This window comes from Vipera ursinii, assembly GCF_947247035.1.
Source record: "Vipera ursinii genome assembly, chromosome: 3".
NCBI classification, from domain to species: Eukaryota; Metazoa; Chordata; class Lepidosauria; order Squamata; family Viperidae; genus Vipera; species Vipera ursinii.
Window position 1 is genome coordinate 174,340,513 of NC_139516.1, and position 19,531 is coordinate 174,360,043.

A 19,531-nucleotide genomic window follows, 5' to 3' on the forward strand; every position below is an offset into this window, starting at 1 on the left:
CCTTAGGCATGAAAGCCAAGGGTGACTTGGAACCAATCACTTTCTCTCAGCCCAACTCACCTCCTAGAATTGTTGTGGGGATCATAAGAGGAGGAAGGAGGTAGGTGTGGTTGCTGCATGAGTTATTTATGCAAAATAAAGGAGCTAAATAAAGTCATTGCAAAATGTAACACCATCAAATAAAATCCCCCAAGCAAGAGGTCCTTCTCATACTACTATATTTTTTGTCCATATTTAAGAATCTAATGGCATTTGTCTTCCTTGTAAGACTAATTTTAGCTTTCCCCTTTTAAAAGATAATTGGTGAGAAGGCGCTGGAATACATGAAGAAAAAAAAATTTTTTTCCCACCACCTGAAGATCAGATTGGCCAATTCCCATGATCCCAGGGTAGCATTGTTGTGCACGCAAGCATGTAGATAGGTACATATAAATCAAGCAGAGGCACGCTGTAACCAAAGAGCTTTTAATGACTGAATTACAAAGGTGCTCCATAGTTACCTTCACAGTTGAAAACAAAGACAACAACAAGAAACGTTAACCCCTTTACCCATGAGCAGATGCTGACAGATGTTCATAAGATGTTCACCGTTGAACCGAAATGAACGTTTAGCCCAGCGTTTCCCAACCTTAGGAACTTGAAGATGCGTGGACTTCAACTCCCAGAATTCCCTGGGGAATTCTGGGAGTTGAAGTCCACGCATCTTCAAGTTCCTAAGGTTGGGAAACGCCGGTTTAGCCCATTGAAATACCTGCCGCTGTGATTTCTTGTACTATCTTCCCCCCCTGAGAATAACCTCACTGACCTCAAGAGAACTTTCCCCTGCAGATATATTCGGATTCTTCCAATTCTCGTTTTACATAGTTTGGGTGACATTGCTTGGAAACTCTAGGTAAGAACTGTAATCCGGAGGCTTCGAGAGGAGGAACAATAATAATAATAATAATAAACCTTTATTGTCAAAGTACAACATGTGTACATTGAGATTAGCTGAGCCTCCCCCTGTGCTCTCTCCCCCCAACACACAGTGACAACAAACCCTCCATCCCACCACACTATGTGAACCAACTACACCACACACCGGCCTCCCAGGTCAACTCTGCATAAGATTACAGGAACCCAGTTCGTGGCGGATTCGCGGAGGGAAATCGGAATAAAAGCGGCGAGGAAAGCTGAAAGGCAATCCATTTGGGTTTGAGGCTCGCTGTGAGACCACTGCAGCTTCTACCCAACCCGTTCCCTCTTTTACGCAGCGAAGAAGCCGCTTCTATCCATTGGCGTTACTTGAGTACAAAAAAAACCGAACCTCTCTCCCGCATCCCCCTCCCCTTCCCCCCGCAGCAGCTGGCTTGCGCCCATTTGGGAGGACGCCCTGGTGGCTACTTGTAGACGTAACTTTCTTGCAAGTTTGGTTCCGCCCGCCCTTTTTGGAAAAAAATGCCCACATTTTCCTTACTTCTCTTTTTACCCAGCGCAGCCCCCCCTCCCCGCCCGGGCGCCCTTTCCAGAGGAACTATGCAAATTGCCCACGACCAGGAAGTAAAGTAGGAACGCACCGTAGCCTCTGCAAGGCGCCCGAGGTTCCTCTCTGCAGCGGAGCAGGACTGGCTGAAGCGAGAATGAGCCTCGCCGGTTCTTCTTGGTTAGGTTTTCACTTCCCCTGTTTCTAAGTTCCGAAAACCGGGCGACTTCATTCTCAGAGAGGCTCCTTCTGGGCTGTGGGCTCGCTCTCCCTTTTTCCCAGCCTCCGGGCTGAAGAAACGGTAGACTTAATTGGTGGAGTTCAACTCTCCACGCTTAGGAAAGTAAGTCCCTCTTCTTTTCCAACCACTTTTAAGCGGTTTTTGGCGGCCACTCTCTCTCTCTCTCTCTCTCTCTCTCTCTCTCTCTCTCTCTCTCTTTTTTTAGTCTTGTCCAGGCAGAATGGCTTGGTTTTGCTGGAGTCTGGGTAACTTCTTTTGATCCGGCTACGGTCTTCCTACCTATCCGGTTCGACTGAAAGCTGCTTGGGGTTAGTTGGCTGTTGCTTTGTTCAGTGTCAAATTGTCTGTAGAGAATGAAATCATCGTGGGTCGTTGCTTCTAATTTTCTTCTGACGGATGTGCGGTGCTTGGAAATAGTTAAAGGGAGATTTTGCCCTCTGGTGTTGACAATTGAAGGGGTGTCTGGGCCCACCGGCTCTCAACAAGCTAATCAGTATATTGTAATATTCGTGCGTGCATCATCTCTCCATCATTTCCCTTTTATTCGAGAATCTTTGTCTATATTTTTACAAGGGGTTGAAATTAACCCATGTTAGGCAGACCATCTGCCCTACAGTAATTTCATTAACATTATATTAATATTTATATAATATTGTGGAATTAGAGGCAGTGGGAAGATCAGCCTTTCCCAAACCAATTTTCTCCAGACTATTAGATGTTAGTTGGGTCAGACATTGTTTCAAATACTGATTGTGCCTCATACCAACCACAGTAATATATGATGCAATGATGCCTGCAAACCTGAAAAATTGGGTTACTTCAGAAAACCAGTGATAAGCGTATCATCGGAGCGCTGATTCAATTTGTAATTGAACTGTAATTGAACTCATAAGACTTTGAACTGTGCTTCAGGGAAAAATTTAGGATTTGAATCTGGGTCCAGTAGTCTAGACGTTATTTATTGCAATATCATTCTTTAGGGGTGCTTTGAATGCATTGCCATACGGACAAGTTTGTCTGTAAAATTGAATAATAATAACCTTAGCAAAGAGGTACAAATAAATATTTTTAAAGAAGCTCTGAAACCATTTACAACATAGAGCCATTTCCTTTCCTGCTTTGTTAATTAAATTCTTTATGCTCTGCAATTTGAACTGTATGCTGAACAGTTCTTTTAAAAAAGAGGAAGTGGTGTACTAAATGGGCAGTTTATACAGCTGACCCTTAAGAGGAAGTTTTATCTGTATACCATCTATGTTACAGTTGCATTAGCTGAAAGGAAGTCAGTGCTATTATTACAATAGCTCCTCTATCCATCAGTTTATAGGGAAGTGAATTCATGCACTTCAGTTGTTAAATTTTGACAGACGTTTTTCTTGTTTGGAATGTTTTACAAGTGTCACTACACATTCAGTCTTACTAAAAGTAAGTTGTCTTATGATACGATTGATTCATTACTTTAAAAAATATAAACCATACCAGATAAATTTACTGTTAGCTATTTTACTCATTTGTACATACTATTACCTGTTTTCCTAAACCAGATAATACTTGTGAACACAATATGTTACTGTCTTACGCAGTTTAATAATAATAGAGCTGCTCTTATATATTAGTAATATTTTAATTAAATCATTGCTACAAGATGATGATGTAATGTTATTTTTTTCTGATTATCATTAATTATAGTGAGTTTTTTTAAAAAAAATCTAGAAGAGCAGTTGAAGAGCTGTCTTCAGTTCCTTATTTACCTAGATCAGGGGTGTCAAACTGCCAGCCCATGGGCTGGATGCATCATAGTGAAACTGTGCCCATCCCATTGCCTGCAATGGCAAAAAAGTCACAATACGTCATGACACGACACATCATGTGACGTTGCGAGTTTGACACCCTTGTTATAGATACTTAAAGATTTACAAAAACTAGTCTTAATCTTAGGGTATTCATCTTAGCAATATACTTCTGTTTTGTTGCTCATTGGATTTCTCTTATTTCACAATCTTGACCTGGCTATCTGAACAGTAGTTGTTTACTATTTAGCATTCTCATCGATTGTTTTTATAGCTTTCTGATACAAGCAAAAGTTAATAATTACTCAAAATGGAATGTTAAACAATTACTTATATTGCTGGACAAATAAACTTTTAGTTGATTTTATTCTTAAAAGGATTTTCTTTGTAACTTGAATCCAGGGAAAAATTGTTTCCTGTTTTTTAAAAATTGGAGTAGAGTTGATATTCTTGTGAGCATGTGTTTGAAACATTTGCTGCTTCAATGAACAAAGGCAGCATAGTGTATATTTTCTGTAGTTATAGCCCATTTGTGTTCACTAGAAGGGCATATAAGTGGACAGTAGAGGTCTTTAGAATAAATAATGTTTGGTCACAAATTGCTTAATCAGTCATGATTCCAAATCATTCTCTGATTGTTCTTAGTTTACTCCTTAGATAAGTGAATTTATATTGTCAAATTCAGAAGTTAAATTAATAAGTCTATGTTTATACAGAATGTACTGCAGCAGGGTATCTTCCAATTTTAAGAAGAAATTAGAAAAGATTAATGGTAAAAAGGCAATTTGGAGTGTCCTTGCACACATGTACATGTGTTCACTTTGGATATGGAGAAGTCAGGATGGTAAAACAGAAGCAATTGCATCTTGGTGGCTAGAATGCTCCAGCCAAACCATGACTTGATAGGTCATCCCACCCACCCATGCCCCCACATCTGGTGCATGCAAATTTAGGTTTAAAGAGATGTAGATAATTGCTGCTGTGTTGATTATTCGATGCATATGTTGGAATATAGTGTTTTGTTCATTTGTTTTACTGATGAAAATTATATTTATTTATTTATTAAATATATATGCCCACTGAACTCACTACTAGAGTAATTCTTTGCCTCTATCCCACTTTTTCTAATGTGTGAAAAATTTTCTATGTAAAGAAAAGGAAAAAATCCACATGATTAACATATGCAGATATATTTTGTTTGGTCAGCACAATGAAACCATTGGAAGATATGAATATAATTATTATTAGATAAGTAAGCAAAGGCACATGTAGTACAAAAGAGCTGAGAATTTCTTAACTTTCACCAAGATATATTCTGTTAAAGAGAAACCCAAGGAGTGTATGTCACTCTAGTAGTGAGAATGGCGGCATAATTTCCATCAGTAAAAATGTTCAGACGTATGTCACTTGCCAGACCACCAAATATTCATAGTCTTCTTTGGAGAATAAAGTTACATGGTTAATTAATACAAATATTCCCTAGGTTTGTAATTCCCCTGGTGACCAGTCATGAAATCCCAGAATTCTCTGGAACCTCACCTGAAAACTTTCAAGACATTTTGTGAAAATGGTTTCTTAAAATTTCAGATGAGCAATCAAAAAGATTTGCTGCCGGAGTTCATAGCAAGGCACTTTTTGCTATTACTTTTCAGATACTTAAGATTATGCCGCTTCTTGTTAAGAGCTTGAAAGTCATCTACAGTCATTAATTTTAAAATGTGAATGCTTCGAAATAAATGTCATAAATGATCTGTAACAGTTGCTGCTGTTAACTACCATGCCATCAACTCTGGGAGGAGGGGCATGTTAAAAGTCACATCTGCACTTATGACATCTGATGGGAATCAGGAGGTGGGCCTTTTCTGCAGCAGAATTTACTACCCCACCCACCCCTGTGAATATCAGTTGCCCCAAAGTGACATTAGCCCCAGTCCTAATGGCCTAGAATTCTCTCAAAATCTTTTATTTTCCAATCAAGCTTGGGGATTCCATGAAAATAGGGAGCCCATGAGGTGATTGCATTGTGTGTAGTATGTTGCTCCATTCTCCCACTGTCTTATTTACTGTATATGTTGAATTGTTTTTAATGGTTATTTTTATTTGTTTATAGTATTTGTTTTATGGTCCAGAATCATGTTTATGAGATGGGCTGCTATGTAAATTAGATGCTTAAGATATTTGAATATCAATTTAAAAAAATGAAGTTTTGCCTTTGAAAAAGGAAAGGTATCTGATTCAAATAGCTGGACAGATGCCCTATTATAGTGTGGGTATTGTGACTGAAGAACTGTAAAGCTACCTAGGTACTAAAGAAAATATGTGTTGTGGATAATATTTTTCATGGTTCCTTTTCTTGAAGTTTCATTATTGCATGTTAACACCAGCAGGAAATCCAGTGTTTCAGATAAATTTATTTTAAGTACTTTGCCACTAAAAACATGTAGGCTTGCTAAGTATAGATCTCTTAACTATCATAAAAATACTGCATCTTTTTAATTTACACTTAAATATACTAATAAATTGTTTAGATTATTGTTTAACATTTTCTTTTTTGTTCTTTGGGCATGTTGCAACAGGGTACTGAAAGCCCAACTATAGCCCAGATCAGAGTATTGTGAAGGGACATCTTTTTCCTACTGATTTCTAATACACCACATTACGGTGAAGTGATGAGGCAGGTATACATTCCACTCACAAATAAAATTACGGTAGATTGTTCTCTGTTAAGTATTCCACTTTTTCAATTGTGGCTCTGTGAAATTTCTTTGATAAAGACTTTTCAGATCTAATCTCTTGGTCCTTTGAAAAGCACAAGTCTTTACAGGTAGTCCTTGTTTAACAACCATTTGCATTAGGATGGTGAGGAAAAATTAAATTTGTGATGAATTTTTGCATTTACAAGTTTTACGGGTCTCTGCAACGCAAAGGAAAGCTGGAATAAAATTATAAGCATAGATATTTTTACTTAGTGAGCACTTGCTTAATCACTAAGTTGCCTGTCACAATTGTGATCATAAAATGAGGACTACCCTTATAGTTGCTGGTGTATGTTGTGTACACTTTTACAATCTGTTCTTTATGTCTGTTTTTACTGAATAAACCAGTAGTGATTGCAATTGCTTTGGGAAATGTAAACTTTGAGAACAACTTGTAAGTAGAAATAACAAATTAAATATTTGTATAAGTCATTTTATCTTTCAGTCTTATCACTCTGGATTCCAACACACTAGATCAATAGTGTATGTTTTTATATTTGCTTTTTATGTGAAAATTATTTTGCAAGGAGGGGCATCCTTTTATTTAATAGTGTGCTTTACAAACTTTAAATTCAAAATCAAGGCATGTATGTTTTAAAATGAAAATGCCAAACAAATGATTCTTATCACATAGATCAGAGGTACCTATCCTTTTCTGCTATTCCACCAACTGTAAGAGGATGAACATGTTCCAAAACTTTGTTTTCTGAAGGAGATCCAGAAAATTTGCCTGGAGCATCTGTCCATTGGAACATCATTACTCCTAGAGCAGAGTTTCCAAAATGAAGTGTACTTCCCTTGGGAATCTAGGGGACGTGTGAAGGTTTTTAATTTTTATTTTATGTCTTTGTTAAAAGTAAACTTGCATTATATGTTTTCATTGTTCATTTGTATTCATTTTGCTATTTAGATTATTAGGGAAGGTGTGTACATGAAGGAGGTCTGATTGCAAAAGGTTTAGGAAGCCCTGCCCTAGAGAACAATATAGTCCTGACACTAGTAGCATTTCGCAAATCCTTTAAGACTGCAGCATGAGGTCTGAAGGTTAGGAAAGCTGTTGGTGTGATTCTGTGTTTTCTTAAGGTTTGAACTGAGTTTGTCATTAAGCACCATTATTATTAATTGCTTTTAACACTATGTAAGCAACCTATCTAGGGACGCAGTGGGTTAGGGCACTGAGCTTGTCAATCAGAAGGTCGGCAGTTTGGCGGGTCGAATCCTGAGTGCCGCGTAACAGAGTGAGTGCCTGTTACTCGTCCCAGCCTCTGCCAACCTAGCAGTTCGAAAGCACATAAAAATGCAAGTAGAAAAATAGGGACCACTATGGTGGGAAGGTAATAGTGTTCTGTGCGCCTTTGGCGTCTAGTCATGCCGGCCACATGACTACGGAGATGTCCTTGGACAAGCGTTGGCTCTTCGGCTTTGAAACGGAGATGAGCACCGGCCCCTAGAGTTGGAAACGACTAGCACGCATGTGCGGGGGAACCTTTACCTTTTTTAAGCAACCTATAGTCACAATTGCTATGTAAAATACATAAATGATATAATAAATAATTGTGCTGAAGTAATCTTTTGATTGCATACTTTTTGTGCACGTAATTTCTAGATTTATATTCTCAGTAGTGTTGAAGGAAAAGTCTTTAAGCATGGTTCAGTCCAAGCCGGGGATAAACAACATGGCGACTGCTTTAGAAAGAAGGTTGCAGTTTATTGAAGAGGAGTGCCAGACAGAAAGATGGCTCTGGAAGAAAGAGGGAGGACGTGTAGGAGTGGGTTTTTATACCCTCTGAGGCTTTTGTATGGAGTTGTTTCCTGTTCCTGTTTTGAGGCTTTGTATTTCCGGTGTCATGTATTTTGACCTGTGTCCTTTTGGCATCTGTGAGTTAATCCTATTATGTCCTGTTTTAGATTTTGGGTGAGGTATGTAGATTTTAGGTGTCTTTGTCTTCCTAATCTTCTAGCTGGGGGCTTCCAACCTTCCTGGATTACTTACATCTGCATTTCTATAGAGCTGGTTTCTGCTTGGGGGAGGGAGACTTGGGGCTATTAAGAAAACTGCGCATGCTTTTCTGCCTCTTTAAGATCTTTTGAGGAAATATATTTTTCTGCCCTTTTAATATTTCCTTCTCTGGGGGGTTGACTTCCCACAGTAGCATTCAGGGTTTTTTCTTCACAGACAAACCAAATGAAGCAATTAGCAAATGCAGCTAGGTAGTGACCAAGTTCAGAAGTGTACAGTATGTGAATTTGCATATAGCACATGTTAAGAGTACTTTAAATGAAATTCATCTTCTCCCAAGATTATATGGCAAAAGATAGCCATATAAAGTTAGGAAAAGTCATGGTTGGTTTAAGGTGTTTCCAGTTGCTATGTGCATGGACATTTGTGTTCAGAATCCTATTTTGCATTTTGAATCGGAATCTATAGCTTTACTCTTAAATTTTCAAAAAATGAATGTGGAACATTATGTTCAGACATAAAGATTACATTGTGGCTAAACATTATATGTAAACTAGACATACAGTGTATGTGTGTCTTCCTTTAGGCATCAAAACAATGAAGTCCAAAGATCTTATACTAAAGTAAAAGCACAGAGATTAAGTAGACCCTATTCCTTTTGGTGAAAAGGAAAATTATTGGTTGGAAGCTCATATGGATCAGGATTCTTTCAATCATATGCTTCTAAATAAGCTTTGGAATTGTGGTTCACATAAAGAGTGCATGGGCATCTCCAGGGAGATTAAAAAAGTAATTAACATGAACCAAGATGTGACAATGAAAACTCACTATCCCTTAGGTAGTTGTATGTATGAATGGGTAGGGTTACCGTATTTTCCGGCGTATAAGACGACTGGGCGTATAAGACTACATTTCCTGTTAAATTATAGGGTTTGGGGTATACTCGCCGTATAAGACTACCCCTCTTCCAACGCACACCAAATAAAAATTAAAAAACATCAGATTTGATTTTAATATGGTAATTTTAATTAAAATGCTTATGACATTCAGGTACTTATAAATATAAGGCTGTTTGTCATCAAACATGTAAACATAAAACAGTGCAAGTGGATTAAACTTTTCCTAATTCACTCTAAAGCTTTCCAAATGGGAGATCCACTCCAGGTTTTCCAGCCAGCCCGCCCAGTTCCTGAGTTAAATGTGTCCTTAGAGCTAAGCAGCTGCTCTGCTGCATTTCCCACCTGCCTTTCAAGTTGGGATAGACTGCAGCTGCTCTTCAACTTTAGAAGGAAAGACGCCCAGACCCCAGCCTGTAAAAAATCACAGACTGCAGCTTCTTCTCCAATTGGTCCCGCTTTTCCTGCCCAGACCAAATGGGAGATCCGCTCCAGGTTTTCCAGCCAGCCCTGCCCCTAAAGTTTCACCACCCAGCGTATAAGACGACCCCTGACTTTTGAGAAGATTTTCATGGGTTAAAAAGTCAGAAAATACGGTATATCACAAAGCACATTTTATTATCATTGTAGTAGATGTGGCATTGTAGTTTCAGATGTTATGTTAAGGCAAAAATAAATACTATATTATGTCTTAGAATATTACCATGTATTTTGCTAATCTGATATAAAACCAATCAAATTTGTGTTACAAGTCTATAACTTTGTTATATCTCTTAAAATTGCATCCACCTTGTTGATCAGGGGATGTTGTAATGTTTGCTGTCGAAACCAATCAATCAACAGCTCTTGAGGCCCATCTGCAGAGTTTCCATTGTATTTAAGAAACAATGCATACTGGAAATTGCAAATCCTCGTTTATCATAGAGAAAAGCACTTGCAGGCAGTTTGCTTCTCCTTTTCATTTATTTATGTGTGTTTCAAAAACACAAAGTAAAAAACATTTTGAAAGCTAGTCAAGTGATCAGATGACTTTTGAAAACTGAGGACAAATATGATTGGATGACCAACTGATTGAATGAACTCCTCAGACACAAACCTTATGAAGAGAGAAGGGAGATGAAATCTCAATAGGTCCCAACAATGTCAAGATTGGTTAGAATTCTGAGGAATACCAGCCTTTATCAATGGGGATAGACAAAGGGAAAACATGCACGTATACTAGACTAACATCAGAATAACCAATGAATTTTAATTATTGAATTCTGGTGATCCAATACAAATATTTATATGGGAATTTTTCAATATATCTAGTTCTACCTTATGTGGTATGAAAACCAGGCACTAGACTAGAAACCAAGAGACTGAATTCTAGTCCTGCCTCAGGGACAAAACCAGCAAGGTGACTTTGGGCCAGTCACACTACCTCAGCCCTAAGAAGGAGGTAATGTGCATCTTTAATACATAGCAATCAGTCCAGAGTCCTTTATTGATCCTGTTGTTGTCAATCTAAAATAGGGGGAAAAACAAACTGCATGAATTAAGAGTGACTTTTTGTATCCAACAGCAAGGTAATTTTAAGCCATGTTTATTTAACATTCACTAAAGAATCCAGTATACTGTATATGCAGCTAGCTTTTTCTAATATTATCCTATAGTAAGTCCTCGCTTAATGACTACTTTGATTAGCAACTGTTTGAAGTTATTGTGACACTGAAAAAGTAACTTTATATTGGTTCTCACACTTATAACCAGTGCAGCATCCCTGTGGTAATATGTTCATAATTTGGGCGCTTTGCAGTTGGTGAGTTTTTACAACTGTCTCAGCATTCTATGGTCACATGATCACCATTTACTTGCTTCAGAGTTGATTTCCAATAATTAGTCAGTGCAGAAGCTGGCAGTAAAATTGCATGTTGCGGTCACATGATCTCTTGCTTAATAACTGTGGGTGATTTGCTTAATGCCTATGGCAGACATGAGGTTATGTAATGTTTCACTTAAACACATTCCTTAGTGATAGAGTGACCAATCCCAATTGTGGTTGTGATTGTTAAGCATTATCTGTAGTTTTAAGATTATAGGAAAGATATTTCACACTATTTCAACCAACCCTTTATTGATCTACCAGCTATTTAACTATGGCTATGCCAGACAAAACAAATTACAACCATTAACCACAATCCAGACAGATTTGGTAATGAGCTTTGGCCCAGTGCTTGAACAAAGTGCTATATGTTCAGGACTCTTATGAAAGAAGATTACTGATTTAGTAAACACAATCCAATTTCAATCCAGATAATTAAATACAACAAAATTAATTTTATACGTTGTAAATTCATCTAAAAGTATATTTATGATAATAAAAGTTCTCTAAACACTAATCAATCCTGGAATCGCATTTTGTTTGTTTGTTTATCAAATGTATATAATTATCCATCCCAGTAATGTTGCTGTGGGTGACATACAATAAAACAATCAAACTTAAACATTAAAACAATAAATTGTAAGGTCATGGAAGAATGCATCAGAATCTCCCAAATAATGCAATATCTTACATTATCTTTTATATTCTTAGTAGTTTTATCAATATTAATTGTTATATTTAAGATATTTCTTCTTTTTCCCAATTTTCATTGACTTAGTGTAATAAAAGTATTTTGGACATATAAGGCTTATTGATTAGGAGGTAGAGGCAGTGAGTAAAGAGATACATGTAATTTTTTCCTTCCATTCTTTAATGTTGATTGTAACTTCTTTGTATGTTCATAATTTATGAAAACTATGATTCCTCCAAAGATAAAGGCTATAGCAGTATTCCATATCTAAGACGTAATCAAGTCATCTTAATTTTAAAAATCTTGCTTTTTCAGTTCCTTCTACTTAATAAAATCATCATTATTCAGAAATGATGCATTAAAGTACCTGTTAAACAGTATATATAACAGTTTTTTCAAAGCCACAAACTTTATAATATCTATAAACATCCGTAAAAAGGCTCTGAAGGCATCTCTACCACATATTAAAGAACCACTATCAGCAAATTATCTAGCAAAAAATGTTTTTTGTATGCCAGATTCATGTTATTCCTGTTGAAGAGAATAGCAAACCAAGTAGCTATTAAATTAAATGTAGGTGCACACTCTTGCAGTGTGGTCTAATGATTAAGGTGCATAGATTACAAACATGGAGATCCAGGTTTTAGTTTTCCTTTTTTGCACAGAATCCAGCCTGGTGACCTTGAGCAGGTCACTTCCTTTTAGCCCTAATCAGCATCACACTGTGGCAAACTGTCTGATAAACAAAACTCTTCATGTAATGCACTCAAAGCTTCAGAGAAAATATAGACAAGCACAGTGACAAAGACGTTGAGTCTGGAACCAAATATATGTCCTATGATCTAAACCAAGTTTGATTCACACAATCTTCAACCCTCATTCGGCCTTTTAACTTAGTATATGAAAGATGCAGTTGCTAAAGATATCATTCCAGATTAGACTATGGAGTCCTGCCTTAGGCATGAATCTTTCTACATGGGTGACTTTGGATGGTCATTCTTTCTTAGTCACAGGAAAAAGGCAGTGGCAAACCACTTCCAAAAACGTTTCTAATAAAACTTGTCTGCATGGTCGCCAGGAATCAAAGTTAATTCATAGGCAACAAACAAACCCATAATATAAAGGCATTGAAAATAAATAGTTATTTGTTCTGAAGAATCTTTGGTTGGACCATAGAAATTCAGAAGAGCTGTGCACTCATCTCATAATACAACATTTTTCATCCAATATTTCTTCTTGAGAGTTTAAAAAGCCTATTAAAATATAATGCCAATACCTCTCACATGTTAAAGTTATTACATACATCAATTTCGCCAACCAAGCTTTCCATAACAACTTTTTAACTTTAGGAACAATGTCAGTCTATTGAAGCAATTTCAGTTTTATATACAGTATTTATATACAGCAATTGTCTGCAGTTAACTGGGAATCCCAACCTTTTAAAATGTCATGTTACAAAGGAAATTACAAATTATCAATTACAAATTATTAAAATTTAAACAACCAAGAAAAAGTCATACATCACAACCATCTATATTATACTGAAACATATCAAAGACCAAAGCATTCTTCTCCAAATAATAAGAGTGATTAAAGTAAAAAGAAATCCTATAAAATATGATTTTAAGTCATGACACATATTCCAGTTGTCCTCTACATACAAATTAACAATAATGATCAACCAATTACTAATGCTGTGTAAATCAGTAGGGAGGGAAAAGAAAAAATAATAAAGGGAATAGTATATAACAAAGGCTGATTTAAAAAATAAAAGAAACAAGGCAAGAGACATATAAGAAGAGAATAATGAAGCAAAACAACATACCAAATAGAAACAGCATTCATAATCTTTTCCTATAACTCTTATTGTGCAGCAGTAACAACCAAATAAACAACACACAGTAATGCAGTTTTAACAGTTTGCGTTCACGTAAAACAAAAAAAATCCTCCTTCAATAGAAGCTTAATGAAATATTTCTTTTAATTTCTGTATGATTATGAAATGAGTTCTGGTTCCTGGTCTGTATTTAGATGTCAGTGTGGCCAGCATTTACATAGAGTAAGGGGGTCATGACTCACTAATAATCTCACAGAGTTCAGCATTTTCACGCAATCTGGCATTTGCAGTTAGAACTGGGAGAGATAATTTATGGCATCAGTCATAAAAAGGTCAGCCATTCCTGTTATATGATATCAGTCCATTACTAAGAAGGTGTTTTGTTTCATTTTTATACCTCACTTAATTCTGCTGGAATTTCCGAGAAGGAAGTAGCCATATTATAGCTGGATAGTTATTTATTTTGCAACTCTGTAAATTTATCTTCTTTAGGTCCAGAGTAGTTACGAACAAAGAGCAAATGAAAAGTATAGCATTTAGTTCTATTAATAATTAATACTTTTTAAAATTTAGCAACTCCTTTGCCTAATTTTTTTTCCCCTCAGGGATCAAATTTAATTATTTTAACTGTTTTTAATTCTTGTATTGTATTGATGTTTTTAAACACTTTGTAAACCGCCCTGAGTCCTACGGGAAAAGGGCGGTATATAAATTCAATAAACTTAAACTTAATGTCAAGGGAAAAGAAAGATTGTGTTGGATTAGGCATAGTAACGCAGTTCTGGAAAACATTGTTTCCACGGGCCTTGGGAAATCTTAGTGCAAAGCTCTGTGATCCAAAGATGTGACTTGATATAAGACAAATCAGATATGCTCTCCTTTGAGTGGTCCTTGGTGCTCACTGAGCTTGGTTGTTTTGTTGTAGACATTTCATTATTCAAACTAGGTAACATTATTAGTGCGCTAGGCTTGGGTAATGAAATGTCTGCAACAAAATAACCAAGCTCAGAGAGCACCCAGGAACCCACATTTCAACTCTGACCTACAAACATTATCCTTTATCAATGCTCTTTTTTCCCTTTCTACTTTTTAGATACAGACTTCATGTTCTTTATATTTGGGGCATATTGTATTGTTGAATAACAAGAAAGTTAGGCTGTGCTGCTTAGTCAGAAAAATACCATGTAAAAATACCATGTAATTAATGTCTTTATAATACTTCCTGGATGCATCTCTGAAATATAGGGTTTTCATTTTCTTTGACTGTTTATATATTTTGTTAGCTATTCCTTTCCAGTAAATTTATGTGAGAATGCTACCAAGATACTACTCTCCCCCACCCCTTGCAGACAAAAAACCCCCTCTTGCACAGTGATGGGTTTCCAGGCATGACTCAGATCCTCCTGACTGGCGAAGTTGCTGCTTAAATTATGTACAAGGAACATTTCCTCTTTAAAGCAAGTTTACTTTATTCCTTGAAGCATCACCACAGAAAAGATGGTTATTGCTTACTGCTAAAAAGAAGCTAATAACTAGCAGTGAATGCCTTGCTCTGACTTGTGATTATACAATATTACTTCAATGTATTTGGGAGAAAAGATAATTAACTGCTTTTCTTATAACTCTGGATTTATGTCTCATTTATTTAGAAATAACAATAGTAATGATTACAGTGGACACATTTATAAGTTATATATGCTGTTCTTATTTTTAAAACTGCTGGGAGGTCTTGATTACAGATGTATGCAAATTTAATAAATACATTTAACTTTTATCTTTTGGATTCATAGCTTTTCTACTGACATCCACTAATGCTGAATTGATTCTGGTTTAAGGCAACATTTTAACGGAGAATAGAAGCTAACTTTATAAAGTAATCTGCATTAAATAAGAGACATTTTGACTTTCATCTTCTATTTTTGTAGCCACTTCAGACCTACGGTAATTTTGGCTACGGTAAACATCTAGAAGGGTACAATGTTGATTAGAACTTCTGAGCAGAACCTATATAAATCGCTCAAGTGTATCTCTAGTAAATCAGGGATTTTAAGCTCCCAGCCACCAGGCCACATTTAGCCTCCAAATATTTTGTGTGTCTATATTCACACAGCAGAAGAGCAACAGTTGGAAACGAACAGGTTGCAGATTTGTGCCATGGAACTTCATGGAACTTCCTTAGGATTATGGAAAAAACCAAGCTCCATGCCTAGATGGGACAGTAGTAGCCCCCACTGAAATACCCTCGTAGCTGAGGTTGGAACTGTCAGTTTGCTCTAAATAGCTAGGACCAGCAATCCAGTAGTCGTAGGGATAGCAATAGCACTTAGATTTGTATACTGCTCCACAGAGCTTTACACAACTCTCTTAAGTGGTTTATAAATGTCAGCATATTGTCCCCATCAATTTAGGTCCTCTTTTTACTGATCTTAGAAGGATGGAAGGGTGAGTCAACCTTGAGCCGGTCAGATCAAACTCCTGGCTGAGGGCAGAGTTAGCCTGTAATAATGCATTCTAATCACTGAGCCACCACGGCTCCATGAATAGGATACGGCTACTTTCCTCTATCTGACAACAACAGGACAAGGAAACCAGGATCACTCAGACACTCTTTGTCTTCAGATAACCACTAATATATGAGAGTCTGGCTACCTCAGTAATGGAGAAAAGAGACAAGAAACAGCAGTAGCAATAGTACAGGAAATTTGACCAAGCTACGTCTTCATGGAATGCCATTTCTGGTCTTTCCTAGGAGATATACCCAAATGGCTTGTGCCGCTCTTGGCATTAAGTCATCTTCACACATACACACCCGACACATACACACAACCCAAAGGACTGGTACTAATTTCTTCAAGAATTTGACTAAAATCTATTGTATTTAATTTGAAAACCCAAGCCAGCATTCTACTGTACTTCATAGTTATAATGAGAAAGCTCCAAGTGATGATTACTTTTTCCTTATGTGGTTGATTTCACTTATTTAATCAGTTTTTAATTTGCTTTCCTTTATAAGTAAACTGAATTTGAATCAAATCTGCAGGAGTTGCAGCCTGTTCTGAGAGACGGCATATGCCAAATGGAAGACACAACATTTTTTCCTTTAAAGAAAATTGCCAAATAACGTTCTTAATTCTGGGTAGAACTGGACAATTTTTTTCAGACAGAGTTCCTTTTACAGAGGAGATATATCCTGCCAAGTTTCCAGTGTGGTTACAGGGTATGTTGTTATTCTCTAACAACCAAAGCAAATAATGGTATTCTGGTTAATGAAAAATGTTGCCAAGTAAATAGACAAAGTGAAATAGTGAAAACAGAGCTCTGTTTTGTGGGGGTTGGTGGTGTCTATAAATGTATGTTTAATGCTAATCTTCATATTTGACCCAGTAGAGACTTTTGAATCAGCACATGGGGGGGAGAGTCTTTTAGAGCCTTTGCACTAATAAACTAGTTGCTCACATAATTATAATGACAGTTTAAGACTCCAAATATAGACAGTACTCTATATTAAGAAGTTCCAAGTTATATAGCCTGTGGAAATGTATTTCGTCCTGGCAAGATTCACACGCATTGAGGCACAGTGAAGTTCATTTGGTTTCAATCAGCACAAACAATGAAGCTAAACAATTGTGGTTTTCACAAATAATTTTCTGCTATTTGTGAAATAGTAGGAAATATGGTAGGTAATATGAACCTAGTGTGGATTCAGAACCATTTATCCATCAATTTTAGTAGTTTGTGCTTTGATTAGCAGCAGCTCTTCCTTTATTTATTTATTTTATTAATTTCCTATCTTAATAAGCAGAGACTAGACAATTATTTGTCTGAAATGGTATATAGGATTTCCTGCCTGAACAGGGGGTTGGACTAGAAGACTTCCAAGGTCCCTTCCAACTCTACTACTACTACCACTATTACTACTACTACTACTACTATTATTATATCCAAGACTCTTTTAAATAATGATATCAGAAATGGAACTTAAAATTATGCTGTATATGCTTTAGCATTAATTTACAACAATGTTTATTTCGAATTGTTTCATGCTAACAGATATCATTGTTTCTTTTCTCTTGTCAGCATTTACTGCAGAATGCTGGCTTTCTATGCAGTGCAGCAGAAGTTACGTTTCCCATAACAATGAGGTTGCTTTAAAGGGATGTTGCCATAAGAGTAAAAGTATGTGCAGATCTTTAATTGGCTGAGCATATGCCAATATTAATCAAAGAAAGGCATATTTCCACAGACATATCTGATTTCATCTCAAAAGACACATGTCCCTATAATGGAATTGCTCTGTGGCCATTTCTTACTTGTCCAATATTCAGAGATACTCCATGGACTGTCTTATAAGGCCTATAAAAATTTTGCATTAAAATTTTGTTGATATTTAAAGAAAGATGAAGTAAAGTTGGTCTATTTTGTCAGATAAGATGAAGTTTGAGAAGCTCATGGTATTCCTGCCTTTTCTTGTTTCTTCTGCCCTCGTCTACAGGTATCACAATAAAGACTATCATTGGTTAATAAGAATGTTGGGGGGAAGGGAAGAAACTATACAATAAAATACAATTCTGGGCTATCCCTTTGTTTTTTCCTGAAGATATTTCTTTTTCTGTTGTTTACCTAATTCCAGTATCAGAACTAGCAGCAGAGATGTGCTCGAAACAACAGACTGCCAAGAAATAATTAACTGGCAGACCTGTGGATATCAGGAGATGATCTGTGTTCTTCCTAACAGCTGTAGCATGAATTTCTTACCCAACAGCACACTACCTCCTTTTCTCTCTTCCTGTTGCTTTCCCCACAGTTTCTTCATCTGTTCCCTTTGCTGCATTAGCATTTTTTCCAGTCTTTGGCAAATTTTACTTCCCTCCTTAAAGAGTGCAAGCTTTTCTGAAGAAGACAATCAAGAAGAAGTTCTAAACTTTGGAGGACTGCAACATGTAGTTCAAAGAGCAGTTGGTGGAAAAAGTGGGAAACAGACAAAAAGATAGTTGGTAGTGGTAGAGAAAGGGGAAAGTCTCCAGAAAGTAAACTAACTGAATAAACAAAGATGATTTTAAGGGTACAAGGAAGGATTTAATTACAGTATGATCAATCTGATAAACTGGAAATGTATGTAAGGGAGCCAAACCAAAGGATATTTGGGGAAAAATTAAAAGTATGTAACTTTAGTCTCAATTATATTTTCTGGATGAAACCTGCTTTCAAAGCATTGCTGTAGAATTGCTGATTTTCAGCCTTCTTCAACTCTCAAATAGTCATGTTTAATCTAAAATACAGTATTTTTAGGTACTGGAATAAACTGAACACTTATTTAGAGTATACAGTAGAAAGAAGTTCGTGAAGAGATTATGATACTTTTTTTTCCTTTTCAGGAGGTCTCTTTTGAGTCTTTAAGAGAGACTTTACATTCAATGGCCTGGCATAAAGTAAAAAGCAACTGATATTTAGATCTGAGGGCCAAATTTCATATATCAGTGACAATCACTGCTACACTTAGGCTAATGTTGATTTTGCTTTGTTACATGATTTTTCTTAGAATAAATTACATAATCTCTAACTCCTTAAGATGTTAGCTACATTTTCAAAACAGAATTAAAATAATCTAAAAAATAAAGCAAATTGGAGCAGAGTTTTATGGCATTAAAGCAAAGTTCAGTCCCATTTTTAATTTTTGTCTTTCAAATGTCGTGTCATTCCTCTTTCCAATTTCTGGATCATTTGATGGAAGCATTTGTAATATTTTTTTCCTCACTTGGGTAGGGAAAAAAGGAGATGAAAGGAAGGATTTGCCACAAATCTCTCAGTACTAAAGAACAGGGGCCTGGCCTTTAGTGTTAATATTTCCCAAGTGTGTAAGTACAGAAGAGAACTCTCCCAGGAACTCATGCGATCAAAAGTCAGATAGTTAACTTAAAGGTACTAAGAGGTCACGGGTACAAGTAACTTATGTATTTTTACAAACTTGTTGCAACATGATAATTTATATTTGTACTTTGACTTCAGGATAAAGCTATACAAAGGAGAACTACAC

The 19,531-nt window shown here is 36.5% G+C and overlaps 1 protein-coding gene across 3 annotated transcripts in view; it reads left to right on the forward strand.

The window, feature by feature from the left end:
• The first annotated feature begins 1,567 nt into the window (after positions 1–1,567).
• The window catches only part of LYN (LYN proto-oncogene, Src family tyrosine kinase), a 41,013-nt gene continuing 23,049 nt past the window's right edge, over positions 1,568–19,531 (forward strand). For 2 of the 3 annotated variants that reach the window (XM_083360775.1, XM_083360776.1), the window contains exon 1: positions 1,568–1,805. The gene's annotated coding sequence lies outside the window, so the exon portion shown is untranslated. Of the gene's footprint in view, positions 1,806–1,944; positions 2,012–19,531 lie in introns of those variants that run through there. The other variant, XM_083360777.1, reaches the window with a different exon arrangement.